The 27,652-nt window shown below is 44.5% G+C and overlaps 1 long non-coding RNA gene across 4 annotated transcripts in view; it reads left to right on the top strand.

Moving 5' to 3' along the window:
- Positions 1–3,513: 3,513 nt before the first annotated feature.
- The window catches only part of LOC102150754 (uncharacterized), a 40,881-nt gene continuing 16,742 nt past the window's right edge, over positions 3,514–27,652 (top strand). For 2 of the 4 annotated variants that reach the window (XR_011421377.1, XR_011421376.1), the window contains exon 1: positions 3,514–3,565. This is a non-coding gene — a long non-coding RNA (uncharacterized lncRNA). Of the gene's footprint in view, positions 3,566–10,076; positions 10,119–27,652 lie in introns of all 4 variants that reach the window. The other 2 variants (XR_002810439.2, XR_290843.4) reach the window with 2 other exon arrangements.

The following is a 27,652-nucleotide window of genomic DNA, read 5'->3' as shown; positions in this document are numbered from 1 at the left end:
AATTACTCAGTTCTGCCACTATAGTGCGAAAGCAACCATCAACGCTACGTACCTAAGTGGGCTTTGCTTTGTCCCAATAAACTTTATTTGTGGACACTGAAATTTGAGTTTCATATGGTTTTCATGCATCAAGAAATACTGTTCTTTCTTAGATTTTTTTTTTCTAACCATTACAAAATTTACCTATTCTTACCAATTGGCCAGAAACGGGTGGCCGGCTGGATTTGGCCCCTGGGCCGGAGTTTATGACTGCTCCTCTGGGTCACCACCTGTCCTATGCTTCTTTCCTCGCTAGGTGGAGTACAAGGTGCCATATTTTGTTGTGTCCAGGCTTTTGTTTTTCTCATGCTTATTCTAAGACATTAATTTACTTTGCCTGCCTTTAGGCATTCGATATCGACCCCCATGTAGGCTGAGCAGATGCCTTGGACTGAAGGACTTTCAGTGCTAAATTCAGAAAAGTCATAGGCAAACCGTGAAGAGCTGGTCATGCTACCCATGTTTACGTTATTTTACATTTCTCTTAGTACTTTGCCATTGAGAAAGCATTGTCGTTTGAATTCACAGTTTAATAATCTTTAATAATCTTTCATCTCTTTCTTCCCTTAGCGGTTTGTTTGCCATCTCAGTAATAACTCCAACCAGTGTTGTCATTGTTGTTGTTTTCCAAAGGAACAAGAACGAGGTTTTATTAAAAGTTATGGGGAAGAAGTGAGGGTTCTGGGAGGAAGATGGGAAGAGGGGAATTTTCAACTGTAGGTGGCAGGGGGTGTCCTGCCTGCTCCAGGACTGGAGGGAAAATGGCCAAGCACCCCTCTCTACTGTCCTGAGGACTCTGACCGTGGGGACAGGGGTGAAGGGGCCCAAATGGCAAAGCTGCTTCTCGCTTTGCCTCCTGCAGAGTCAGGGCTGCCTGGAGCAGAGGTGGGGATAGACATGCCCCTAAAGGCACCTTGCTGGTGGTAGTGCTGGGTCCTCAGCTGGAAGTAAGGCATCTCTTCCTGGGTGGCCCCCCCGGGGATGTGACTTGAGGAAGGGGTGGTATTGCCTCCAAACCCAGGGTTCTTCCTGGTGCCAGGTCCTGTGGTCACCATGGGGGCGCTCTGGGGAGGGCGACCCCAGGTCTTTGGGCCCAAGCTGCCCCGACAGCTGTGTGTGGTGCTCAAGGCCCCACTCGTCTGTGCCATAACGCTTAATGCTCCAAAGGGATGGATCAGGTCTGACACAGCCTTATTGCACCCAAAGCCCTTAGGTGCTGCTGGGAACTGCAACCTGAAGGGCGCTGGGCTTGTGCTGCCAAATGTTGATTGTTGCTGCCTGGTGCTGGGCCCAGCATTGGTCACAGTGCTCCACATGTAGCCGGGAACTGGAAAGCTAGAGGCATGGGTTGTGCTAGAAGGCAATACAGCTGGGGTGGCAGCGAAGGCTGGCCAGGTGCTGGTATAGGTGCCCAAGATGGGAGGTGTGGATAATGCACCTCCAAAAATTGCCCATGTGGTGCTGCCCAAGGCTGGCTGGACTAGAGCAGAGGTTGGGGCCCAGGCTGGGGCTGGAGCTGCCAGAGATCCATTTTGGAGTTAACTTTGTAAGGTGGTAGCTCCATGCTGCTGCCCATCAGGGGCCCCAGATATGGGCTGGGCTGTGGCTCCAGGGTTCATGGGAAGTTTGGGAGTTGGGATGTGGCTGCAGAACCTCAGTGCAGACAGCCTGGCTGTGACTGAGGCCATGCTGTCACTGGGGGACACCTTGAGGGCCTGGTTAGATGGGAAGATGCTCCCACTGGAGCCAGGGGAGACCTCAAAAGGAGAGGCTGGGCAGCTGGAGTGGTGTCCACGGGGGTGACAGTGTCAGAAGCTGGCTGAGGAGCCAGGCCGAGAAGTTTGGGGGTTGGGGTGGGGTTGCAGAACCTCAGTGCAGACAGGCTGGTGGTGACTGAGGCCACGCTGTCACTGAGGAACATCTGGAGGACCTGGGTAGATGGGAAGGTGTTCCCACTGGAACCAGGGACAGACCCTAAGCGGAGAGGCTGGGGAGCTGGAGTGGTATCCATTGGGGTGACCTCAGTCTCAGAAGCTGGCTGGGGAGCCAGGCCTGCAGATGTGCAGGCTGAAGGGCTGGAACTGACAGCAGAAGTGATTGGCAGGCCGGTGATGGGGTCAGTGATGGGAGGGACAGCTGGTAGAGGAGCAGTCCCTGCAGCAAGCATGGGGACAGAACAGGAAGGCTGTGTGGGGCCACAGTTCCTGCCGGCCTCGGTCTCACCCCACAGGGCACTATCAGTGGTCCTCAGTGCTGCTTCCTTCTCCAAGTCCAGGTCTTCCATGGTGACTTGAAAACCCAGCTGAGGGGGTGGCAGCAGGCTTAGAGGGGACCCTCGCCTGTGTGGCAGCAGAGGAGTCTTGTGTTTTCGGGGCCTGCAGCTGTCACACATGGGAGAGCAGTTCCTCGGGGTTTGTGTCTGCCCTATGGCCTCTGCGTCCTTCCCATGCTGGGTCTTCCTCTGGGAAAGCCCCGAGGCTGCAGAGGGAGACCCAGGGCCCTCCTCACTCACTGTCTTGGAGGACGTCTGGGGCAGTCGGGCGTGGGATGTGGCCCGACCGCTCCTCCTCTGCACTGGTGGGAACCCTCCGGTGGAGCTATATGAGCTCGTGATGGTGTTTCGTCTGGGGCAGGAGCTCCCACATGAGGTCTGTGATTTCTGGATCGATCTGGCTTCTGTGTTCGTGGTGTGGAGGTGCCTCTGCAGAGGACCAGGCCTAGCCACAAAGGAACAGAGGCCTCCCTGGACCCCCAGGGGCCTAAATACAGATGAAGCCTCCCCACGGTTGTCAGGGTCCCTTCCATGATCGTCCTGCCTCTTTATGACTGCGGGCTCTTCCTCCTGCTTGACCATCTCTTTCCTGCTCTCTCTTGGGGTCCTCAACACCATCTTCTCTGGGCAGTAGTCTTGGACACACCTGGGTGTTGTGGGTGGCATCTGCGTCACTCCCTCCCCCTGGACCACACAGGGAGTGACTTTGCCCTCAGCAGATGGTGAGCTGCAGGACTTCTCTGAGGTGAGAGCAGACAGCACAGCATTCCTCTGATGCCCAGGCCTGTAGTTGGAGGTAAGGACCCCCAGGAAGGAGCATAGGGTCTTCCGAATCAATGCACATCGCCTGGTAGTGAGACATCGCAGGTGTAAAGTCCCTGGATTCCTGTAGGATGGCCTGCGAGTGAATGGCGGGGCTTGGACAGCTGGGTGACCCCGGCTGGCCAGGGGAAGTCGGTGGGTGCAGTGAGCGGGCTGGAGATGGTGAAGCCCTCTTGGCAGGTGCTGGCCCCACGGTGCCTGGGGCAAGTGTGAGGGGCACAGCCTACCCAGGGAACCACCCATAGCGCACGTGGGTGAGGTCTGTCCCTCAGTAAAGAGCTAAGCTCTGAGTTTTCTCCTTGAGGTTCCAACTACACCAAAGGCAAAGTGGGAACAGTTTGGCCTGTTGCTAGGATGCAGCTTTGGAATGTTTGAGAGAAGAATGGATGTGCAAGAAGATTCTGGAGAGAAGGGAGCGTGTGCAGAGGATCGGTGAGGACATGGGGAGGGATGTACTTAACATATGACCCAAGAAACCCACTTCTAGGTGGTTAACCAATAGAAATCACAATGTATGTTCTCACAGGAACCTGTGTGTGGTGAATGTTTGTGCTGCTTATTCAAATTTCCTCATATAGGACTATTGAGGTTTTTCCAATTTTTCTTTTTTTTTTAATATTTTTTTATTGAGGTAACATTGGTTTATAATATTATATAAATTTCAGGTATACATCATAATATTTCGATTTCTGTGTAGATTACATCATGTTCACCACCAGAAAGACTGATTACAATTCATTACCACACACATGTGCCTAATCACCCCTTTCACCCTCGTCCCTCCCACTTCCTCTCTGGTAACCACCAATCCAATCTCTGTTTCTATATGTTTGTTTGTCATTGTTTTTATCTTCTTCTTATGAGTGAGATCATGTGGTATTTGACTTCCTCCCTCTGACTTATTTCACTCAGCATAATACCTTCAAGGTCCATCCATGTTGTCACAAATGGCTGGATTTCATCATTTCTTACGGCTGAGTAGTATTTCATTGTGTATATATACCACATCTTCTTTATTCGTCCCTTGATGGGCACCTGGGTTGTTTCCAAGTCTTGGCTATTTTGAATAATTCTGCAATGAACATAGGGGTGCATGTGTCTTTATGTATTTGTGTTTTCAAGTTCTTTGGATAAATAGCCAGCAGTAGAATAGCTGGGTCATATGGTAGATCTATTCTTAATTTTTTGTAGAATCTCCATAATGTTTTTATAACCAGTGTTTATTTATCTCTTCCACCTCAAAAGAGGGAGATCTTGTCTTATTCATCTTAAATTCAGAGAACTTTGCAAGGTGCCTCGCACAGATGTGATCATCATTAAGTGAAAGATGGGTGACCGATGAACTTTACTCTCTCTTCACCCTCTGAGAGAGTTAATGTCATTACGGGTGAAAAACTCCAGACTGAGATGAGGATAAAATGGTAATCCACAGGCCCACATCTTACTCACGACTTCTTTCTTCCTGAAATGAGAACTGTGTTTCTTCTGTGTGTTGATGACATCAATCCTGGACCAAGACAGCCCAGCCAGAGACCTGAAGCTTTTTTTGTCCTATTCTCCCACTTGGCTAAAACTCAGTTGCCCATTGGTCAAATGAGTCTAGTCTCCTTGCTTTCCTTTTTCACATAAACAGCTTGAATCTGCAACATGAGGAAAGATGCTGGGGCTTTGCGATCCCATGTGGGTTCAAGTCTGGGCTCTGCCATGTACTAGTTCTTAGACATGCTTCTCATGTTGTGGTCAGCTCATTCGTAAAATATGCCTGATCATATGTACCTCTTTGGATATTTGTGAATATGAGAAATAGTGAATGTATAGCACTTAGTATTATGCCTGGTTCAATGAATATTTGATATCCGCAAGAAAATCTAGGGGTCTGGCGATGGGGATATATACTAATCCTATTGACATTTTGAAAGGTTATCATGTTCCGGACACTGTCTGTAGCACTTCACAGGGATTACTGTATTTAATACTCACAAAATATGGTGTGACCCACTGTCCTGGGAATAAGGGGGTTCCTGGGACACAGGACTTTCAGTTCTAACACTGGGACGATCCCAGGCACACTGGGAGAAACTGGTCACCTGAAAGCCCGTAAGTTAAGTATATTAGTAGGCCCATTTTGTAGACGAGGAAGCTAAAGTTTAGAAAGTTAAGTAACTTGCCCAAGATCATATATCTGTATATAGCTGGGATGTACAAGGTCAGATCCATAGTTCTCACTCTTGACCGGATGCTCTTCCTTCTCTCGCTACACAGGATGTGGGAGAGTTGAGCTGTCAATTGTCAGTAGGAAGTTGGCTGAGCGCTCAGCTTTGGAGTGGCCTGAGTTCTTTCGGGGGCTGGGGTGGGGCGCAGAGAGGGTGGTTTAAATTCTGTTCTTTATTTAACACCCGAATGAAAACATTGTTTCTCGTAGTGGGAAAGCATTTTAAACTGGGAGTGGGGAGTGAGCGTGGAGGCGGAGTCTGATCTCTTTCCTTTCTTACACTCTTATTAAAAGTGCAAGATAAGCTCAGTCCTGTCAAGGTCCTAGTAAACAGCTCTCTGTGGCTTGTACAAATCCACATCATATACATCTGTTGACATAATAAGGAGTTCTGTTGCTCTAAATCTGGGTAAAGCATCCCTTTTTCTGCATCTAAAGTCAAAAGTCTTTTCTAGAGAGATGTAAGCAGTTTTATGGAATCTGAATATAAAATTGTCAATTTGTCTTTGACAACACGTGTATATTGCACTCACCCTGATAATCACAAAAGTACAAGCACTTGAAGGCAAAATGAACTCTCCTGAATTCAACAATACTTTGTTTCTGAGCAATATTTGTTAACATGATAATAATGTAAAGGTAGCTTTCATAGGCCCATGAAAGGGGATGCTCGACAGATGGGTAATACTCGAGATTCTCTAAGAAAAATGTGCCTTTTATTCATGTGTTGTACCTGAGATAGGCCAAGCAAGAATGACTTCAGGGAGAGTTCCAAAGACCAGTAGCATCTGGAGGAGCCGGAAACAGGTGGTATCTTTATGGCATATCTTTGTGGCAAAGCTATCTGGGAACTGGAGCCTGAGAGTGTGACCGGGGGAGGGGAGGGGGAGGAACAGTGACTTACACTTTGGTATCAAGTGAACTCTCCATTAAAAAGGTGATGCTGGGGCAGGTGGCCCTCGCTGAGCATGGAGACCCCTGCCCCCTCCCGCCCCAAACCCCAACCGGCAGCCCCACTTCAGGACCGAGGAAGGGGGTTCCTGTGGGCCGTGAGCTTTGTCCCGGCCGCATCAGGGCTGCTGGAGAGTCGAAGCACGTGCGGCGGCCGAGGCTGTGTGCTCGTGGCCACCGCGGGAGTGAATCCGACGCGGCAAGGCCCCTTTGCGACTTTGAGGAAAGAGGGGAGCGAGGGGAGACCTCCAGGGAGCGAGCGGGGGACCAAAAGGTTGGCTGGGGTGGAGGTGGCATGGACAGGACGTGGCGGGTGACGCGTGGCCGTGTCAGGACGCCGAGGCCAGAGGGCGAGGGGCGAAGCGAGCGAGCTCTGGCGCGGGCTAAAAGTGTGTGGAGGCGAGAACTGTCCTGGCCGCCTGCGCTGCGCCAGGGATGCGGAGGTCGGGAGGCCGGCCGGCGGAGAGGAAGAAGAAAGGCTTCCTTGACTGGGAATCAAACCCAGGCCGGGGCAGTGAGAGCGCCGAATCCTAACCACTAGACCACCAGGGAGCGTAGGGCTATTAAAAAAAAAAAAAAGGTGCTGCTGGGGCTAGCCCGGTGGCACAGTGCTTAAGTTTGCACGCTCCACTTTGGCAGCCCGGGGTTCGCCAGTTTGGATCCTGGGTGCGGACCTACCCACCACTTGGCAAGCCATGCTGTAGCAGGTGTCCCACATATAAAGTAGAGGAAGATGGGCACGGATGTTAGCTCAGGGCCAATCTTCCTCAGCAAATAGAGTAGGATTGGCAGCAGATGTTAGCTCAGGGCCAATCCTCAAAAAAAAAAGGTGCTCCCTTCCACTACGTTTTCTTTGTCTCCAAGTCTTGCTTTCACTTTGCTTCTTCTGTTGTCTTTATTGACAGTCACACCAAACGCTACCTTTAATATATTATTATAAACTATATTTGAGAATGTGCTGACAGGAAAATACTTGTTCCTGTTCCAACTACCCCTCCCTTTCACAGGCTGAGCGTCTGGACTTGGGTTCATTTAGTTTAGGTCTTGGCTTCCACAAATTATGGGCAATAACACTCCTTACTCTCTCAGGCAAGGTGGAGTTCCACTTGGGGTGACTAGAAGCTGATGATTTGGGCCCGTATGATCTTAGTAGTCAAGAAAGTATGAGGAGGACTCAAGACAGTTTTCATTTTATAATACTTTGCTCTAATACTGTATTCTACACGTTAAAATAAGTAATTGTTGACCTCCAAATGGAAAGGTTTCTATATAGGAAACATAGCCAGCATTTTGTTCAATTCAAGAAAAAGGTCATCTCCAGTTTGCATTTTTCTTTCTCTTCTAGTTTTCTTGAAGTCTTCTTTTGGGATTTCTCCCCTGAAAGGAGATGGGGATCGCTCATTTCCATTATTGGTCTGGACTGGTAGGAAACAGAAGGTGCACTCGAAGGGCATATTGGAAGAGAGTGAAGTGAAGGCACACTTTGCAAGGGTTAAGGCAAATCAGGTAGGGGTATTGAGGCTCTCTGGCAGTAGCAGAGAAGAATTACTGCCCTTTGGTCTTAAGAGCCATTGGAAAGGAGAGGTTATTGGAACCTGGAGAGAGAGCTGTAGCTGTAGACATGGCTCTCCAGTAGTGGCTGTGGCCTTCAAAAGAAGGATGCAGTCATGTCAAACTGCGGCCTGGATGGGAGAGACCCAAGATACAGTGAACTTGTATCTCTTTTGCTAGTGCCTCCCATTGGTCAAACCCAACTGGATGCCAGAGGACGAGGGAGCCTGCTGATGAGTCCACAGCCTCCTATTGAACAAAATAGGGAGAATAGTGGAGAGTGGAGATATAGGGGCAAGCAGAGGACATATAGTGTAATGTCTGGCAATGAGGGTACGACTTTGATCTCTCTATGAAGTATCCCTTTTCCCCTTCTTCCCTTAGCTAATTTTCAAGAGAGCACCTCCTCTAGAAAGCATCTGCTGGCTGCCACTCCCTTCTCACACTCTCTTTACCCCTGGTGTCTGTATTTAATGATCTTTGTCTGGGTAGACTCTCCGTCTAGAGCTCCTCAGGAACACAGACAGTGCTTTGTTCAAGACTTTTCCATCCGGGTCTCAGCACCATGTTTGACCTGCAGTAGATACTCAGTACATACTAACTCAATACTATTGGACTAAAGCAGCAAGATGAGCCCCAGGTTACATCACCAATTTGACAGTCAGGGTTCTTGTCTTATGCTGCCGCTGATTTTTGGAGTGACTTTGCCCACTTTGTGCCTCGGTTTTCTCAAGTGCAAGATGAGAGTGAGTTGCATGATCTTTCTGATCTAATTCAATGATTAAAATCTCGTAATTTTGAGTTTCTGAACTTTCCTCTCACTCCAATTTAAATGTAGAATTCTTCATGTAACCTTCACCGATAGTTTGTACCAAAGTCAAGATTATTTATTTCCATGTTTAGGTTCCCATTGCAATCTATCCAAGTAAGAGAGAACATTTATCTCTTCATTCTTTTGTTAATTGTTTTCCACTGGTTCCCCTCTGGCTGGGTTACAAAGTATTTGGCTCATACTCTGTTACGCACTGGTGTATTCCTAGCATCTACCAAAACTTGGTAAATGTCTGAGGAATGGAGAATGTGTAAGAACATGGAGTTTTAAATGATTTTCATGGAGAGGGAAGGAACATCAAATTACTTTACTTAACCAAATATAACATAAATTGCTCTCAGATGTATGTTGCCCAGGGCCATTGCGTTTCAAAACCCCTCTCTCCTCACACTTCTCTCTTGCTCTCTACTCCTTCTTTTATATTTCTTTTTCCCTAGTTGGCTGCTTGGAGAGACTTGAATAACCCATCAAGATGAGCTGAATTCTAGCACTCAATGACATTTTGTGTTGATAGTCAAGTCTTCGCTTTCACTTAACTTTGAAAGAAAATAAATTCAAGGGATTCTTAGCAATGAGCTGGGCACCACAGCTCCTATATGTGATTTTAAATTGTATAGGTCCCTATAAGCATCTTCTCTGTCTGTCTATGGGCAAGACATTTTGTCCTTCAGAGATTTTTTCTTAATAATCGCTTAAGTGAAAACTCTAGGCCAAATTTTGATTCTTTGAAACTTTCAAGCAGGATCTCTGGCTTGTCTGCCTGGTTGTGAATATTGACTCATCCATTTACTAGCAATAAGACCTTGAAAAGTCACTTAACTTCCCTGAGCCTCACTTTCCTGTCTGTAAAATGAGGTTAATAAAGTACCTACCTCATAGGATCGTTGGGAGAATTATGTAAGATAATTCAGATAAAACTGGCATAAAGATTAGCAATGTTTATTGCAGAAAAATTCACACTGCCACATAAATCAGACTATTGAATTTACTCTAGTTTATCTCCTTTGAAACCATCAGAAGATGGAGATTATCACAGACTCACTAAACTATGAAGGACATTTGCAGGGTTTTTGGCTGCTGAGAGCCGCCCCACCTCCCTTTCCGTAGCAGCACTCCAATTTCCTTCTAAGAAATGACCTTTATTTACCCTTCTCTGAGTTCACACAATTTGATTGATATGGATCCACTCCAGTTTTATGGGCATGTTTCTCAGATCTGGCGAATTATAGATTTGCTTTCCCGTGGGCAGAGTGAGTGGTTCTGAATGGTACATGACTTGATCAGGACCAAGAGACACAGTGGGAATTTGGCTTTAACGTTTGGAAAGAAGATGTTCCTTCCCACTAGACTCGAACTCAGGAGGATGTAAAGCTGGACCATGATATTCTTTCTTCCAGGACAGAAGACTACTCCAGGTATATTACAGGACACAGAACAAGGTAAAGAGAAAGAACCGTGGTCCCTTGGCCTAAGCCAAGTATGTAGGTAGCACCACCACTAACCTTTTCAGTAAGATGGGCCAACAAATCTCTTTTTTGCTTCAACTGGTCTGGGTTGGAACTTGACACATAATTGAAAAAGTCTTGACTCACATAGGAGCTGGTCACTTCTTCCTTCTGCAGATTAAGGTCTATAAACCAATGCAAGACTCAAAAAGCAATCTTAGCCACACACACCCCTCCCACTCCTACCTCATCACCTGCTTTGTTTCAAAGCACTTGCTTTAACTTCTAACTTTCTGCCACACAACCACCTCCACAAATTCATCTTCTCTACGTTCTGCCTGGTTATAGACCTACCCACCTACCTGGTCCCTTTGCTTTCCTCACCAGCTCCCTCCCAGTGCCTGGCTCCCCTGTTAATGCCTAATGATTCTTGACTGGTCCTAACCTGGCCACTAGCACCACTCAGGTGCTGCAATGAACAAATACATAACCAATACTAAGCTAGCAACATGTCCTATCCTATTCCTCCTGAGCTTTCTCAGTTATGAGAATAGACTCAAGTGTCCTGAGCCTGTGTGAGGCTGGCGGTGGAGGGGCGGCGGGTGACCTAATTCATTTCTTTTTTGAAAACCCATGAACCAGCTCATTCAACTGAATTAGATGAGAAACAAACATAGTTCCAGAGGTTTCCACTGTTGAGCTTATAGGTTCCTTTCTTGTAGAGGCTGGAAAAGAAGGGGAGGGAAAAGGAGAGAGAGTATGTGGTTTGATTACAGTATAATTTTCCTCCCTCTGGGAGCATTTCAAGCATAGTCTACAAATGTCAGGGAATCAATGACTCATCAAATAGTCGAGTGTTGGTTTTGGAAAAGGGAGAGGAAGTCACTGCTTTGGAGCTCAGTGATGGATTTGCACTAAGGTAAGATCTCATCACACCAGTGGGACTGAAAAGTTGGCAGTGATCCCTTGCTCTTTTCTAAGCCTGGGAGAGGTGCCATGTTCCCCAGATCCCAGGAGCAGGGTGATGCATTTGCAGTCAGAAAACATTTAGCCTGAGCCTTCCAGTGGTAACATTTCCTGTGTCTCCAAGGACCAAGGAGCTGTCCTATGAAGTGAAGCATCAACTCCCTCAGGGCAGAGAGGAGACAAGCCTCAGAAGGCTGGCAAAGGGGAGGTGGGGAGAGCATCTATTGCTTGGTTAGTCTGGGCAAATGTGAGCTGCAGAAGAAAAGCAGATGGAAGAGAGAACTTTGCCAGAGTTTTCAACCCTAGGCGATTATCTTTGCTTCACTTGCTGAGTTTGGGAAGTGAGAAAGTATAATTATTGATTCAGAAGCATGAGAGAGGGACACAACACAAGAGAGGGAAAAATAGCAGTGGACAAGGCTATTTACCAAAACTCATAGTTCCTTGTGTAACACTTGCTTCATGTGAACTCATGTTACCTATTTGTTACTGGTCACACGTGTGGCTCACCTAACTGATGTATTGAGGGGGAGAGAACACACTGGGGTTGAGACACATTCTATGACTCTCCCTTTTTCCTCTCCTTGATAGTCTTGAGCAAAGACCAAAACTTCTGGGCCACTTCTGCATCCTCCAGAAAATCTATACCTCTCTTGTTCAGTCTGTTTTACTTTTCTTTTTTAAAATGATGAGGAGGTGTGCGTAGATGCTTGTGTAAGTTTGGTGGTGGTGATGATGGTTTGGAATGAAATCCTGTGGTCATAAGGCCTGGTCCTCCTCTTCTTAGTAAGTCATGGTGGTAGATGAAGGGGAAAGGGAGGGAGGCAGGAGCTTGGCTCCAATTGTTGGCAGCCAGTCTTGGATGCTCCCTTTAGAATGTGGCATGTACGTGGCAACTTGGTCTTCAGCTTTCAGCCTTTGTTGCAAATCTGGGATGGGGGGGGGGGGGGGAAGGACCACTTTATAGCCTGTAACACCTACTTGTAAAGAGAGAGCTTTAGTGTCCGCAGACCTCCTCGTCTTTCCTCGCTTCTTTCTTGTTTGCCTTTTTCTCACATTGACGTGGCAAAAATCCTAATCTTATTTTATACTTTTCTAGATTTATATCTGAGCCATGTGACAATGCTAGAGAAAGCCACACAATAAGACACACTAAAGTCACAATGAATTCATGATCACACTCTGATATGGGCCCTCCATATGGCCCACAGCTCTCTTGCCAACCCCCCACAATGGACACCATCACTCTGTCCCAACATCTGACCATTTTTTCATGCCTCTTTGCTCTGAGCTTTTGACTTCTCTTACTTTCAGAGGCAATTGAAGTCATCAGATTGGAACATCTTCAAATTCAGACTAGCCAGTCTGTACCTGCCCCTGTTATGAAACCTATCTTTACCTCCTGTTACATTATTGGCGTGTCTCTCCTCCTGAGGCAAACCCTCCCCCTTGTGTCTTAGATTCTACATTCTTCTGTCTTCATAGGGACCTTACAACAATTGAGTCCCCTCAACTGGATCTTTTCATAAATAGTTGAACACGCTTAACTCTGTTCAATCTGTGAAAGAAATCCCTTTATTTTATACCTGTGTCCTCTTACAGTTTCTTCTAACTATTTTTCTTCCAATAGTCTTCTAATCCTTTCCAATTTTCAGAGCCAAACTTTTCAAAAAATCTGTCTACACTTGGGGCCTCCATTTCCTCTCCACCCTCATCTGGCTTCTGCCCTCTCACTCCTCTGGCGTAGCTCTCTATGATCACTAATAACTTTCATGCTGCTTAATCCAGTGGCAATGTTTTAGTTCACATTTTCTTGACCTCCCAGCAGTATTTGACACCACAGTTGCCTACTCCTTTCATGATCACTCTAAAATGCCACACCTTCTTGGATTGCTTCCTCCATCTTTGGCTGAGCCTTCTTTCTCTTTCAGCATCTTTCTTTTCTAAACTGCAATTAAATATTAGTTTCTCAAGGCATGGTCTTGGGCCCCCTTCTCTTCCTTTTTCTTCCTCTCTATATTTTCTCTCAGGAATCTTGCTGACGTACATGGCTGCCATTACCACCTAATCAGGGGTGACCTCAGTCTCTGACTGAGTCTGACTCAGTCTCTAGCCCAGATCTCAGCTCAGAGCCTCACACTTGTGTATTCAAATTTCTATTCAATATCACCATCTGCATGTCTCAAGGTCACCTCAGATTCATTATATCCAAGACAATGTATAAACTTTCCATAAATCCACTTTTTTTTTTAGTCTTCTCTATTTCAGTGAATGGCATCACCATCCAGCGAGAAATTTAGAAGTCATTTTTGCCATTATCTTTGATTTACTCCATCATCACTAAATCTGTCAATTTTACCTCTTTCTTTTTCCTTCCCACACCTGTCTGCCTTCATCCTAGTCTAAACCACTCCTGCTTCTCACCAGAGCTACCGTATGAGCTTCCTCTTTGGTCTCCCTGCCTGTGCTCTGGCCCTTGTCTAATCCACTCTTCATTTTACGAGAGTGACCTTTCCAAATGCAAATCTAATTATGGGTACCAATCTTCTCCCTTCACTTCTCCCCATCAACTACCTATGTAAAAGTCTTCAACATACCTTTGCTCTTTGCAAAAAAACAGAGACCCTTAATATGACCAACAGAGTTCTTTCTTGTACCGGTCCCTGCCTTCCTCTCCAGCTCCAGTTCCATGATTTTCTCCCTCACTTTATGTTCTTTTGACTTTCTTGTGTTTCTTGATTAAGCCAGGTTTCCTTTTGGACACAAGACTTCTGCATGGACTATTCCCTATTCCTGAAATAAATTCCCTTTCTCTTCTGCTTAGTTAACTTGCAATTACTCTTAAGCTCTCAAGGTGAACATCATGTCCTCAAGCATTTCATGACCTCACGATATACATCAGGTTCTTTTGTTATGTGGTAGTATAGGATCATAGCACTTATCTTTGCTTGGATGGTAGGCTTACTTTCTGACTGGAATGTAGTGGAGAGCAATGATTTGCTCAGCTTTGTGTCCCCAGTATCCAGCACAGTATCTCATACTTGGTAAGCACTCAACAAATATTTGCTGAATGAATCAATCAAAAGTCCTGTTAGATAGACACCATTGTCTTAATTTTGCCTTCATTGTGAGGCTTACACAATAAGTGATGGAGTTGTATGGCCAACACAGGTGTATCTGATTCTGGAAACCAGGAAATACCTGATATACAATAGCTTGTACAGTTACTAGGGAAACACTAGTCACAATGCTCTGTGTGTGTGTTTATGTGGCTATTGTTTTAAAATAGGGAGCCAGAGTACAAAACAACTTGCTAATGACTCAAATCATCATAATTATTCCATGGGTTGTCATTAGAAGTAAGACCTAGATGATGTAGAGTTGTTTGTTAAACAGGGCCCATATAATTTTACAATATCTTAGATCTTGGTAGGATTAGGGTTAGATTTAGGTAGGTTGACCATATGTCCTCATTGACACTTGTTGTCTAGGTGTAATTATTAATAGTGTAATTAATAATAATGCCCTTTTTAACTCTCAAAAATCTTCCTCAATGGACCATACGTGATTTGGACATCCTGTTCATAGGTGAGGTAGCAGGGTCAGTGTAAAGAGATCTAGAATTAGGATCCTTAGATTTTAGTTCTAATTCTGCTTTTAGATTTGATTGTTTCAAGTTAGTTTAGTAAGTTTGAAAGGCTAGGTTCTTAGCCTGTGCTTTTGTGTGTTTTGTGGGCTCTTTAAGCTAAAACATTAAAGATAGGTCAGTTTTCTAGGCAAACATGGTTAGAAGGTCCTCTAAGCTTAAGGGACACATCAGCAAGGCCACAGAGATATCAAAAGTGCATAAATTATTAAGGAGGACAGGGAACTTGGTGGAGGGTGGAGGCAGAAATAAGTTGAAGAAGATAAATTAGATCGGATCTTTTCACTGCCTAATTAGGAGAGAATATTTGATAAATGGAGCAAGATGGTTGGACTCATACTTGGATAACTCTGATAGGAATAAAAAATAGATCTGGGATGTGTAAGAATAGCATGTGAGAAATTTATTTGAAACAGATACAATAAAAGGGGATGAAGGGCTAAAGTAGGACAATAAAAATAGTCAAGAAAAGGGACTTGGAGGGAAGAACCACAAAGTGGGCAGAAAAGAAAGTGTTTGGTGACTGGGAAATGGTTGGATTGGGGAATCATTTGTTCAACAAATATTTTTGACACCTATTCTGTGCCAGATATTAGGCGGGGTACTGGGGTACAAAGATGACAAGACTTGGTCATCTATTTCAAGGAGATATGTAAATTAATAATTATAATAAATACAACATAAATATTGGAATGGAAGACTTAAATCATAAATAGGGAACTTTTAAGTCTTCCTGGGTGAATAAGGATAAGCATCATAGAGGGGTTACTTGATCTGAGACTGAAAGAAATAACAAAGGAGGTGACTGGGGTGAAAGCAGAGTATCCAATGCCAAGACTCAAATCTTACTCATCTTTATATTCCTAGAGCTCATTATGGTATCCAGAAAATAGAAGGACCATAAAAATCTGGGGTCTAGCAGGAGGTGGCTACAAAAGGAGGTAGAAGACGATGAAGCAATGAAGGAGAGGAAGGAAATGATGACAACTCAGAGGTTGAACTTAAAGACTGCTTTGGTATCTTCCACATCCTGAATGGTGCCATGCTGGCTTAAAATTGCTGATTCTGCCTTTAAAGTTTGCTAGCCTACAATTAGGAGAGTTTAGCCATCAGGAGAATCTGACTCAATGAACAGAATTACAAATTTCTATTCTAATTACATTCAGAAAGTTTAAAGGATTTGATTATATTTTGGTCTAAGGGAGAGGCCACAGTTTTAAAGGAGTCAGAAATCTTGATATTTTCCGGAATCTTCTTGCTCATCTTTAATTGAAGAAATATTTACTTTTAAACTCAATTTTCAGGTCAATCCAATTATGCTTCTCTGTGACACATGCTCTCATTTCACCTTGGCAGATTGGTTTCATTAGAAATAATCCACTGTGGGGGTAATGTTAACATAATATTGCTTCTAAACTAGGCACAGTTTGATGAAAGATTTGGATGTACTTGGTGGGTTGCCGCTCCAATTTCAGACGTTTTGCTGGCATTCCCTGAGAGTCTGCCAAGAGCAAGGGATGACAGCTAAATGGGCTTTTCATACTCTGAATGTGGCAGTGGAGGTTTAGCCTGTGACTCTCTTTAAAAGCCTTAGGGAACTGATGATCGAAAGGCCCTGAACTCCTCTGAGAAATGTTGTTTCAAATGAGTCCTTGCCAATTCCAAATTCACCAGTTAAAATCTGAAGATGAATTAGGTCATCTCCCACATTTATACATTGTTTAATCCAATTTGCAATGCAATGTCACATGCACAACGCCATTTGATCTTCATAGTAACTCTGGGTTGTAGTCAAGAATGGCCTTGCTTTTTCCATTTTATGGATTTTACAGATGAGGACTAGGTTTAAAGAGAGTAACTTGTTTGTCCATATTTGCACAGATAATTAAATGTTTATGAGGTCTGGGAATCAACTTGGTATACTCATTCCCAGTCTAGTGCTTATTATACTTAACTGTGAGGTCTTACTTGGTAAAACTTTTAAATATACTCATCGAATGAATGACAATTCAGACTTTGCAGCAGATAATGTCCCTGCTACAGATTTAGAGGCAGGGATAATGAAGATAGAAAAGGTACTAAAGACAATAGCTTTGCTCTTCAAGGCTTGAACTGTGGTGAATCTTCCTGTCAGCACAATGGTGGCCTTACTGATACACTAGTCCAAACATGTGTCACCTCGTCATACATATACCAAGAATGTCCTCCCAAGATGTATATAGAGGGCTCTATAAAGAATAGGGAGTGCCTGTAAGGGAAATATTTTATGGGTAGAAGTTCCATTAAACTAAGATGATCTGTCTCACCAGCTTAAGGGTATAAATGAAGCTCCTTCTTTAACTTTTTTGATACTCAAATTAACTGCATCTCAAGTTGCTTTAGCGGAATGACACTGCTGGTCCAGATACCTGCACTTGCTGCAGTGATTCTTCAAAGAAGAATAATTTGACGCCACCATTGTTACCTGCTGCCAAAGAGCTTACCATTGTTATAGCTCTTTGGTTTATTCTCCTTCAAAGACCTTAATCTCAAGGTGCTCACATTGGCTGTTGGATCAGGAAATTCAACATCAGCTGCATGATCGGCTAGAATCAGTCCTCTTCCTCTGTGCAGTAAACCTTGGCTATGAACCTAGATCTTCTGTCCTGGCTCCATCTTTCTTCATTGTGAGCCCCTTTTGGAAGATCTTTGGTGGACTTAAGTTGACATTATCCCAACCTGTCAAAGAGGCTTTAATGTTGACTATCAGAATGGAAGCTGTTGAAGCTTCTACCAACCTAGGTATACAAAAGTTTCTTAATCTGTATGCAAACTTTCCCATGTAATCACAGTAACATCTTTGGCACAATAAAGAGTATCAAGATGGGGAGGGTTTTGGCAAATACTCCCAAATGACTCCAATTAAAGTCCACTTGTCTTATCGTTACATATCTAAGAGAGGCATTTTAAATGATTCTTCCTGGAACCAAGAAGTCTAGAGGATATGTCCTCAACATTTTTTACATAGCAAAACCAAGAACAAATTCATGTTTGCCTGTCAAGACAACTTAATATAACAGTGTCCCAGACTATTAAAAAAATTGAAAGCCTTAGTGTGACACAAATATCTGGATAAACCTTCTGTATGGGAACAGACCTTTGTCCTGACATTTGAATACTGAATGGATTTAAGAAAGAAGTCTAAAAACTTACATAGGAATAATGAATTTATGAACATCTGACTTGTAACCCCTACTCAAGCTACATTTCATTTTTTTGTCAGAGAAAGGGAGCAGAATGAACTGTCTTATGTTATAATGCCTAATAGGGGGAGAAATGGACAAAAACGAGATGACAGGAAAGGCTATAGAGCTCTGAGTCCAAGAAGGATAAGAAGCCTGAACTACCTGTTGACACTAATTCCAGGGCTGGTCTGTGGCTGTTGTGAAAATGTTAGGGCCAATGGACTAGAGAAGGAACTCCCATGAAGTTAGAAGTCGTTGAGACAACTGCAGTGGAGCTGAGTAGCCAATGGCAGAGGGGTTCAAGTCTAGTGGCAGTAGTGCCATCAATGATGGCAGTGAGTATTGATGTCATATGGTAATGACATCAGTGGTAGCCGCAGTGGTATTCTGATTATGTTTTGTCTCCTTTTATTCCCTCTGGAACATCATTTTCCAGTTTTCCTGTCAATTCTGTGAGCTACCAGTTTTCTCCAAATAAATTACTATTTTTGTGTAAGTCATTCAGTGTTCATTTCCGTCATTTGTAAACAAGAACGCTGACTGGTGTAGATATTAGCACCAGGAGTATATGCAAGTATATCTCAGGAAAATGTGAGAAATATGGGGCTATCTGAATCAATTAGAATTAAAAGCAGTGGAAGTTCAGTTCAAATTCAGGGATGAAAGTCTGGAAGCTCATGGCACACGGTTGTGAGTTTGCTAATTAAGCTATCATTCCTGGTAATCTGGGATGAAATGTACATTAAAGGCAAGGATTTGTTGGACTGAATAGTTTAATGCCCTAGAATGGAATAACGGCTAATAGGAATTTGAGAACTATGGATTGGGATGTGTATTATTTGGGGTCTCAGCAGGAAAGAGATGGTACACTCAAATGGGGTATTTGAGGAGAGTTTAACAAAGGGCTTATTTACAATATTGAGGGCAGAGCTAAGGGAAACCAACAAGGGATGGTGAAGTATGTCAGGGATTTGAACTACAAGATCTCTTACTTCCCCCTGTGTCTGAAAGAGCAAGGGGAATGAACAGTTACTAGAACCTAGGGAGAGCTGTAGTTGCAGCTATAGCTGAAGAATGTTTTCCAGTAGGAACTGTAGACTTTGATAAAAGAATTTAGCAACTGCTATCTCACGGCCTGGAAGGTTGGAGGCCAGGAAATAAATTCCCCCTTATCTTTCTCCATCTGATTCTCTCCCATGTGCATCCCATTGGCTGAACCCAACCTGAAGCTGGAAGGTTAGAGTCACCTGTCTGATGCAGTATGTGGAGATCACTCTTCCGGGGCAAAGAGCAAAGAGGAAAAGAATGGAGTGGAGGCAGGATGTGCAAATGAGACTATCCATCACAGGGCGGCTACTTCTAAGGACACTAGATATCTTTAAAGAGATTGACCAACTCGAATTCCTACATTCTTGGCTCAAGGAACTGCCTGAAAGAGAGGTATTTTCTACGACTATGCAAAAAGAATATCTTATCTCTTGGAGGCTTAGGACTGGGATGGCCAAAACCCAAACAAATAGTTGTGTTCTGTAGTTTGACAAATTACGATATCAGTTCAATTCAAAGATCCATTAGTCTTCTCTTAAAGTTGGGACAATGAAATAGGATGAGACCCCACATATTAGAATGGGGATATGTGGGAGAATTTAGTGACTAAACTCATAACTGCAGAGAGCCTCTGTGCCCACATGAAACGGCTCCTCCCCTTCCCAGCTCACTGGAAGTCTTTGTAACTAACTCCCTAACTCTTGCAGGGGAAAGATAATTCTCCCTTTGTCCTCTTTCCACCAACCTCATTGACTCTCCGCCTATAAATAAAGTTTGCTCCTAGAATACCTGGGATGAGGACATTTAAAAAATTAAATCCGAAAGGAGAAATCTTATACTCCAAAAGTATTACAAGAATTTACTAATTTATGTGAACAAAAATCTAAGATATGTGTGGTGGAATGGATTCTGAGGATGTTGGATTAAGGATGGAAGAAGCTAATTTTATTTCAGGCTGAATTTACTGATATTTGTCAGTTTTCTGGTTATTTTTGGATTCGTTGTACAAGACTGAACATCTGGGAGCAGTTCTAATTGTTTGTTTACTTGGTTGACTGAAATCTGGACCTACACAGAAAAGATGCCAGGTTCACTGTAGAGACAGAATCCAAAAACTTTCAGAGATAGGAAGGTTGAAATGGATTAATTGTGTATGACTCACCCACTCATTGCTTAACCACATTCTTTCAAAGGGCCTACATTGCAACTTGACTCTTCCTTTTGTTGACCCTGCTTCCTTCCCCACTTTTCCACAGGTGTTGATCCCAAGGGCTTTCCTAAATAAATATCCTAAAAACTAAATGCCATCTCAGTCCACTTCCCAAAGAACCCAACCTGTAATACAAGTTATACCCTCATCTCAGTTACAACAATGATGAATATAGCTTCAACCCATATTTCTTTCCTTGGGGGATGTGTGTGTCTGTGCACACGTATTTTCCTTCCTTTCTGCTCTCTCACTCCATCCCTTTTTTTTCTTTCCTTCTTCTCCCCCAAACCCCCCAGTACATAGTTGTATATTCTAGTTGTGAGTACTTCTGGCTGTGCTATGTGGGACACCACCCGAACATGACCCGGTGAGTGGTGCCATGTCCGTGCCCAGGATACTAACCGGTGAAACCCTGGGCTGCCGAAGAGGAGCATGTGAGCTCAACCACTTGGCCACAGGGCCGGCTCCCCACCCCATTTTTATATGTATGTAGATATTATGTATTGTTGGGAGCTGATTTTTAGTCTAGTCAAAGCGGTAGAATATCAGGAAGGAGAACGGACATCATCCCCAGATGCAGGACCTGGAGCTGGCAATAGGACCAGATGAGGCATTCTTTTGCCTCCCATCAGGAGATGGTGGGAGTTTGGCTGTCCTGGGGATAGTTTCATTGTGTTAGACAGGAGCAATGTTTTTTGAAATGTTAAGAAGGAAAGAAGGACCTGAGAAGATGTTAGCCAAAGTGGTGGACTTTGATGGACATTAGTCATTTTGGCTGACCTGAATCTAGAAATATCCTTTGTATTTGGGGTAAAGTCCTAAGAGAGGTGGTAGGTTATTCTCTCTAAAGAACTGAAAGTGGTGGGCCATTCTCTCCTTAGCTCTGCCATCTAGTAGCTGGGGTATTGTCACGTGACCCCTGTATAGTCAATCAGATTCTCCAGCATCAAACTTTGAATGTTGGAACGATGCAATTAATATGGTCGGTTAACAATTATTCCTACAGATTGTAGCAGATTCATAAGTCCAGTGTAGTTATAGCAAGAATTTGGTGGCTGAGGAACATTCCACCTAGAATGGTGGCATTCTAGGCAGACCTTCTCTAGGCAGGAAACTGGCTAGGTTTCCTTTGGTTTCTGCTACATCTGGTTGTCTCGTCTTCAAGCCAATACCTCTTCTTCTACCTTCTGCAAGGTAGCCAATACTTGTGCAGTCAATTCCTTTTCTGCTTAAGTTAGCCAGAATCCCTCTTCGTAATTTGCATCCCAAGCTCGAACTAGTATACAAATACCCCAGGACACTCAGAAGTCCTATGAGTACAGATACCTGATGGGGTTGAGGAGTTCAGGCACTTGAACTTGAGGACAAATCAGTGCAAGCTAGATGGAGATAGATGGGAATGAGCACCCTCCACTACTGAAACCCTCAGATGAAATAACTTCCCTGCTCTTTGCCCTAAGAAGCCTGAGTCTTTGCAGTGGGGAAATGACTCTGTGAAGGACCAGCAAATATAAGTAACAGGGACCGGCTGTTCTTTTGTGGCCCCGACTCTGTCTCTTGTAGTCTTTACTCTCTGTTTTCCATATTTATCTACGACATCGGGACATTTTGTGTTGGCAAGAATACAGCCCAGATACCCCCGCTGCCTAAAAATGAACAAAAACCTGATTTTATTTACAAGAGATCATCAGCAAATTGAATTTCATAGACTTGGACTGATCACTGAGTAAGGGGCCCAGGGTCATCTTGAAGGCTGCCTTTCTAGTTCTGCAGCAGCTATAAAATTGGCAGAAACAAAGAAGTGTGTTGGATCCTCCAGTCAAGAATTTTAGAGCCGTAGACTTTCTCCCTACTAGAGCAATCTCCTAATTTTTTCACTCAAATGCATTCTCAAAGCTAAATGCCAGATTGTGAATATCATAGCAATGGCAAGAAAAGAGGTTGCTGGGTAAACCCTGGCAGGCTGCCAGGGCAACCACAAGCTGTTACACATTTCTTCTTGACTCTTAGGACATTCTCATTGCAACAAGTAAGTAACAAATCTCCTCTTATTTAAATGGCAGATGTTAGAAGGTGTTATGTTTGTTTAGGTAAACCTCTAAAAGAGGAAGTTAACTCATAGCATCAGGAGGGTAGGGAATAAGTTAATCCCTTAGGATCCAGGAAGGGGTTTCTGAGCTATAAAGACCACCCTAGAGAATAAGAAGGAGCAGAGCAGAGTTTCTCTTATAGTCTGAGGTTGGGGCACTGTTAGCAAAACATCAACCTTCTCTTCTGCTTTGGACTAAATGTCTGTGTCCCTCTGCCACTCCCTCCCTCCCATTCATACACTGAAGCCCTAATCTCTAAGGTGGTGGTCTTTGGACATGGGACATTTGGGAGGTAATTAGGTCATGAAGGTAGAGTGCTCATGAATGAGATTAGTGCCTTTTAAGAAGAGACACAACAGTGCTCTCTCTCTCTGTCTCCACCACGTGAGGACACAGCCAGAAGATGGCCATCTGCAAAGCAGGAAAAGGGCCCTCACCAGGAATCAAATTAGTCAGCACCTTGATCTTGGACTTCTTAGTCTCTAGAACTGTAAGAAATAAATATTTGTTGATTAATCCACCCAGTCTGTGGTCTTGTGCTACAGCAGCCCGAGCAGACTGAGACTAGCTTTCAACCAGGAAGGCAGCAGGTATCTCTTGGCGAGGTGGAGAATCACTCAGGAAAAGAAAGTCATTATACTAATGGCTTGGATCGCATATACAACTGAACTAGAGTACTTATACACCAGGAATTGAGAACAGTCTTAAGAGAGTTTTAGACCAAACCGCCATCACATTACTTGTTAAAATTTATTGAACGCCTGTTGTTTGCCGGCCACTGGGCTCACTACTGCACATGCGTTTTCTCACTTCCTTCTTTCAGCCACGCTCTGTGGTAGGTTTTATTGTGTCCATTTTACAGACGAGACTGAGAAACAATAAAGTCACTCATCAAAGTCTCTTTTTCTGTGTGACAGGGTAAGTCAGAACCCAGTTTTGTAGGGTTCTGCAGCCCAGGCTGTTTTTACTGTTTTTACTAGAGATGGGACAAGACATCCATAAAACGTCTGCCCACAAGATAGGCGTGTTTGTCTGCTCAGGGCTCAACCTCGTCCTTTTGAGGTTAACAACTGCCAGTGTGTTTTTTTACCACATGTCCCTGGGTACCTCTGTCAGATTCAGAACCCCAGGCTGCCCTGAAATCCGATCCTCCCCAGTGTGGGATCTTTCATAGTCTTCTGTTCTTTGGCTTCCCGGTTTACCCTGGAAGGGGTTCTAAAGGAAAGCACATTACTTTCCATGCACAGGCAAGAGGAGATAAGGGATTAGGTTTGAAACAAACTTTGTTTGTGAGAGGGCTTTGTTTTGTCACAAGGGCCTTTGTCACATGGTACCTTCAAACAACCCAAACAACCAAACCACAGAAACGAAGAGTGGTTTTAAAGACATACGGTTTGAATCACCCCTGTTCCAAAGAGTAACAGAAATAGGAGCTGAAAATGACCCGCTTGGCCATCGTGCCCTTCCGGAGCCAGTACAGAGGGTTCCCTGGAGACCAAGCCGCTTTAGTCCTATCGGGTTTGACGGCTACGTATTGGGGGACTCCTTGTTTCCTCATTTCCCTCCTCCATGAGTCGGCCACCTAACAGTTCTTCCTGCCTGGACATTTTCCCAACCCCAAGCCGAAGTCTTCCCTTGCTCCATTTCATCTCATTATTCCCCCTTTATACTCCCCAGCCTCTGACTCATTCTTTTGTCTCTGGCAGTTTCCAGCCTTTCCAAAGCTAGCAGTCTCTGGGAGCTTCCCCAGTGCCCTGGCTTCCCTGAATGCTCATCAGGGCTTCCTTCACCTTCTTCCAAGACAGGGAACCTCTAGAATGAAACCAGAGGCTGGCGCACAAGAGTGGGCTTGGGAGGGGATGGGGAGCTCAAGTGAGTTTCCCCAGGTCTTCCTCTCATAACCAGCATTTCCTAAAAGTTGCTATTCATCTATCCTTAGTGAGCGAGAAGAGTGAATACCTATCTCAGAGGGATCTGCAGGTAGACCAACGTGGATTGAGATTTCTTTGACATCACTTATTTTCTCTTAAATATTCATATCTTAAATGCATTCATTCATTGTAATGAGAAAATATTTTAAACACTAACCAATTAAAATATTCAACCCTTCACCCTCCCCCAGCCTGCAACCCCAGCCCTGCGAAATCCTCAAGTATGGTTGTCATTGTAAGAATGTGCTTTATGCTAAGTCCGTGACCTCAAATACCTCCAGACATATTATGGTGAGAATGTAAATTCCAGATTGAGAAGCATGACTCTAAGATGGTCAAAGTGCCTATCAGAGTAATGCGAGGAATGAAGAATCTAGAATAAAGTAAGGAGTGAGAGAAAATATAAGTAATAGAAAATGGGTGTGCTCTGCTTTCGGATAGACTAGAGTTTGAATCCTGAATCTGTGAGACTCAGACAAGTTATTTAACATTGCTGATATCCAGCTTCTGCATTGGGAAAAATGAGGATAACAGACTTCTTTGTGAGGTTTTAAAGAGAGAAAATTTGCGAAAACTCTTAGCACTGGGTTCAGGACAGTTGGCAGTAAATAAACGGTACTTGCCTTTTCCTTTATTTTGGTGAGGACTCCAGAAGAGATGGAGAGAAAGAGAAGAAACTTACTCCAGGCTCTTTCTGAACCATTTATCTTCCTAGCCTTGCCCCCTCTGCCCAACTCATTTGCTGGAACAGAAAACTTTTAATTCAAAGTCTCAGCCCCAAATGCGGCCGTATTTTAAGGGTCCTCCTGTTACTACTGGAAAGAACTGGGAATTAGACGTGTTGCCAATATTGTGCTGGGGGTGGGCCCATTGCGGTGGGCCACCATGGATGTCTGCCCACTCTCTGAGCTTCAGTTCTGCTCCCTAGTCTCCATCTTCTGCTGGGACTCAGCCTTAGTTTTCTGTGTGCATTTCTGTTACTTTGCTGAGACTGGAGCCTTCTGTCAACACCATGTCTATCCAGCTGGGCCCAGCATCTGCATCTTTCTCATCAAACCCTTCTCACAAGTGCTGAGCCCAAGTGATGGTCTGGTGTTTAGTGTTTATTTCTCTGTTTTATCAGACCATTCTCTGCACCTCCTTCGTGTGTTGGTGGGCCCTGACATCTGCCTAACTCTTATTTACCACTCCTCATGAGTGCAGAGCCAAGCTGATGGTCAGGTCTTTAGCCATCATGTATTTGTTTGTTTTTAATCAGTCCAGTGTCTGAACCCCTTCTGATGTTTGAGGATACTCCTTTTCATCGGTTGAGGTGGGAGGCAGGACCTCACCTCCTGGTAAAGAAGCCTGAAGGGTCAGATGCTTCATCACCCTCAGCCCTGCCAGCTAGAATGTGGGCACCTGCCTACACTTGGCCAAATAGATGTTTCTGCCTGGGTCTCTGAATTTGGAGCCAGTGATGAAGAGTAGCCGAGAACAGGCTAGAATTCACTCCAGAGACAGAGGTAGTGGCACCCATTGTGCACTGGCATCAGAAGAGGTACCCAATCCAGGCTGCCCTTATGGCAGGATCTTGGTTGAGATTTTAGGCACCTACCTGATCTTTGCTATTCCTTCTCAATTTTGAGCTTGTTTCTTGGGCCTTCCCATCAATTTTCTGAGCCAATCCATGCCCTTCCATAAATCCTTTCATACTTTAGGTAACCAGAGTCCGTTTTGGTTGTTTACATCCAAGAACACTGACTCAACAAATTCTTTAATCCAGGAGGACCAACTCAAATCATAATGCTGCCACCTGCTGGACTAGTTGTTTCACATCCACCTCGGGCAAGACCCTGACCTCCAGGGAGCAGAAACTATGTTGGTCTTCGGGGTGAGCACTATATGTGTTCCCCAAATCTCCCGACGATGAAGGATTTGTTTCCCCAAGTGCTGTTGGCAGATGACCTTCAGCTGTCAGCCACTTCAGGGACTGCCTCATCAGCAGAGAGCCACCTTGCGCAAGGCCACATCCCAGCATGGTTCCCATGCAGTGACTGGCAGATGTGGTCATCTCAGCCCAACTGGAGACAGCTCTGACGGGCCATGCTAGCTCCACTGCCCCCTGTGAGATTTGCTGAGCTGTCACTGGACATGCATTGCAGCTTGAATCTCTCTGCCCAGTGCTGCTTCCACCCTCTCCCTTTCTCGGATGTCTATCTTAGTAAACTCCTTCAAAAGCCTCCTGCAGGCTGATCTCCACCTCAGAGTTGGCTTCCTGGGAAACACAGTTTGTAAGAGTCGTTTTGCTACTGAATTGTCAGGACCCAGCCCAATTTCTCACAATGAGTAAGTGTGAATATGTGTTTGCTTAATAACAGTGATTCCTTTTGTAAATGGAGAGGCTACTCTTCTCTTGCCGGAGACAGATCTCCACTTCTGCTCGGGATCCCATCCCTTCTCATCTCCTCTTGCTTCTCTACAGACTTCTCTTCATCCTCCTCCTCAGGTTTCTTACATATCCCAATCCCTAAATATGGGAGTCTCGTGGCTTTGTCTTGGGCCGTCTTCTCTAGATAGTGTCAACCACCCACGTGGACTGTGGGGTCCAAAGGTCAGTTTACAACTCTGTTTGCTTGTTACATTCCCAGCACCTATCACAGTGGTTGCCCTTAGTAGACACTCAATAAATACTTATTTTATTGACTGAAAGTCTGTATCCTCTACATTTCTCTTTGGGGAAAAGAAAGCCAACCTAGTAGCAGTGTAGAAGAAGTTTTGAAGAGGAGAACGTTTGTTAACTCTCCTACGTGACCTGTTTTTTCACTCTCTTAGTATATTCTAACATTTTTGCTTCTTAGAACCCATCCTCAGTCATCTCACCCTGCTTCCTTTCATTGTTCATTCACATTAAAGTGCCAATAATTAGTGTGGCTAAAGTGCTATTCTCAAGGGGAAAAACTGTCTTAACACACACTAGTGATAAAAATTAGAGATATAGTGAATAATAATTCCAATGATTTTAATGTTAACCATGCTTGTTTTGTTTGGCTTTGCAAAGGAGAACTACCACGCTATCTTATTGCATACCCACAGTGATATGAGGCCATTCTTAATATTTCTATCTTATAGTTGATGAAACTGAAACTCAGGGAATGTAATCTTCCCACCCCAAATTACACAGCTAGTAAATGGAGGATCAGGGGTCAAACTCTTGTCTAATTCTAAATTGCATGCCCTATATTTTAATTTATGTAGTTGAAGCTAAAACAGAGAATTTCAGGCCTTTTGGGTTGCCAGGTAGGGGAGGATTGGTCAGGGTCTAGCTCATGCCACTTCTCAGTAAGACCTGCCCCGTTTACCAAATCTGAAACCCGGAAGTGATGGCTCTTGGAAGAGAAAGGACCCTCAGAACCACTGTCAGTCCTCTAGCCT

This window comes from Equus caballus, chromosome 9 (genome assembly GCF_041296265.1).
Source record: "Equus caballus isolate H_3958 breed thoroughbred chromosome 9, TB-T2T, whole genome shotgun sequence".
Lineage (NCBI taxonomy): Eukaryota > Metazoa > Chordata > Mammalia > Perissodactyla > Equidae > Equus > Equus caballus.
The sequence above is the reverse complement of the archived record's forward strand: the minus strand, read 5'-3'. Positions and strand labels throughout refer to the sequence as shown.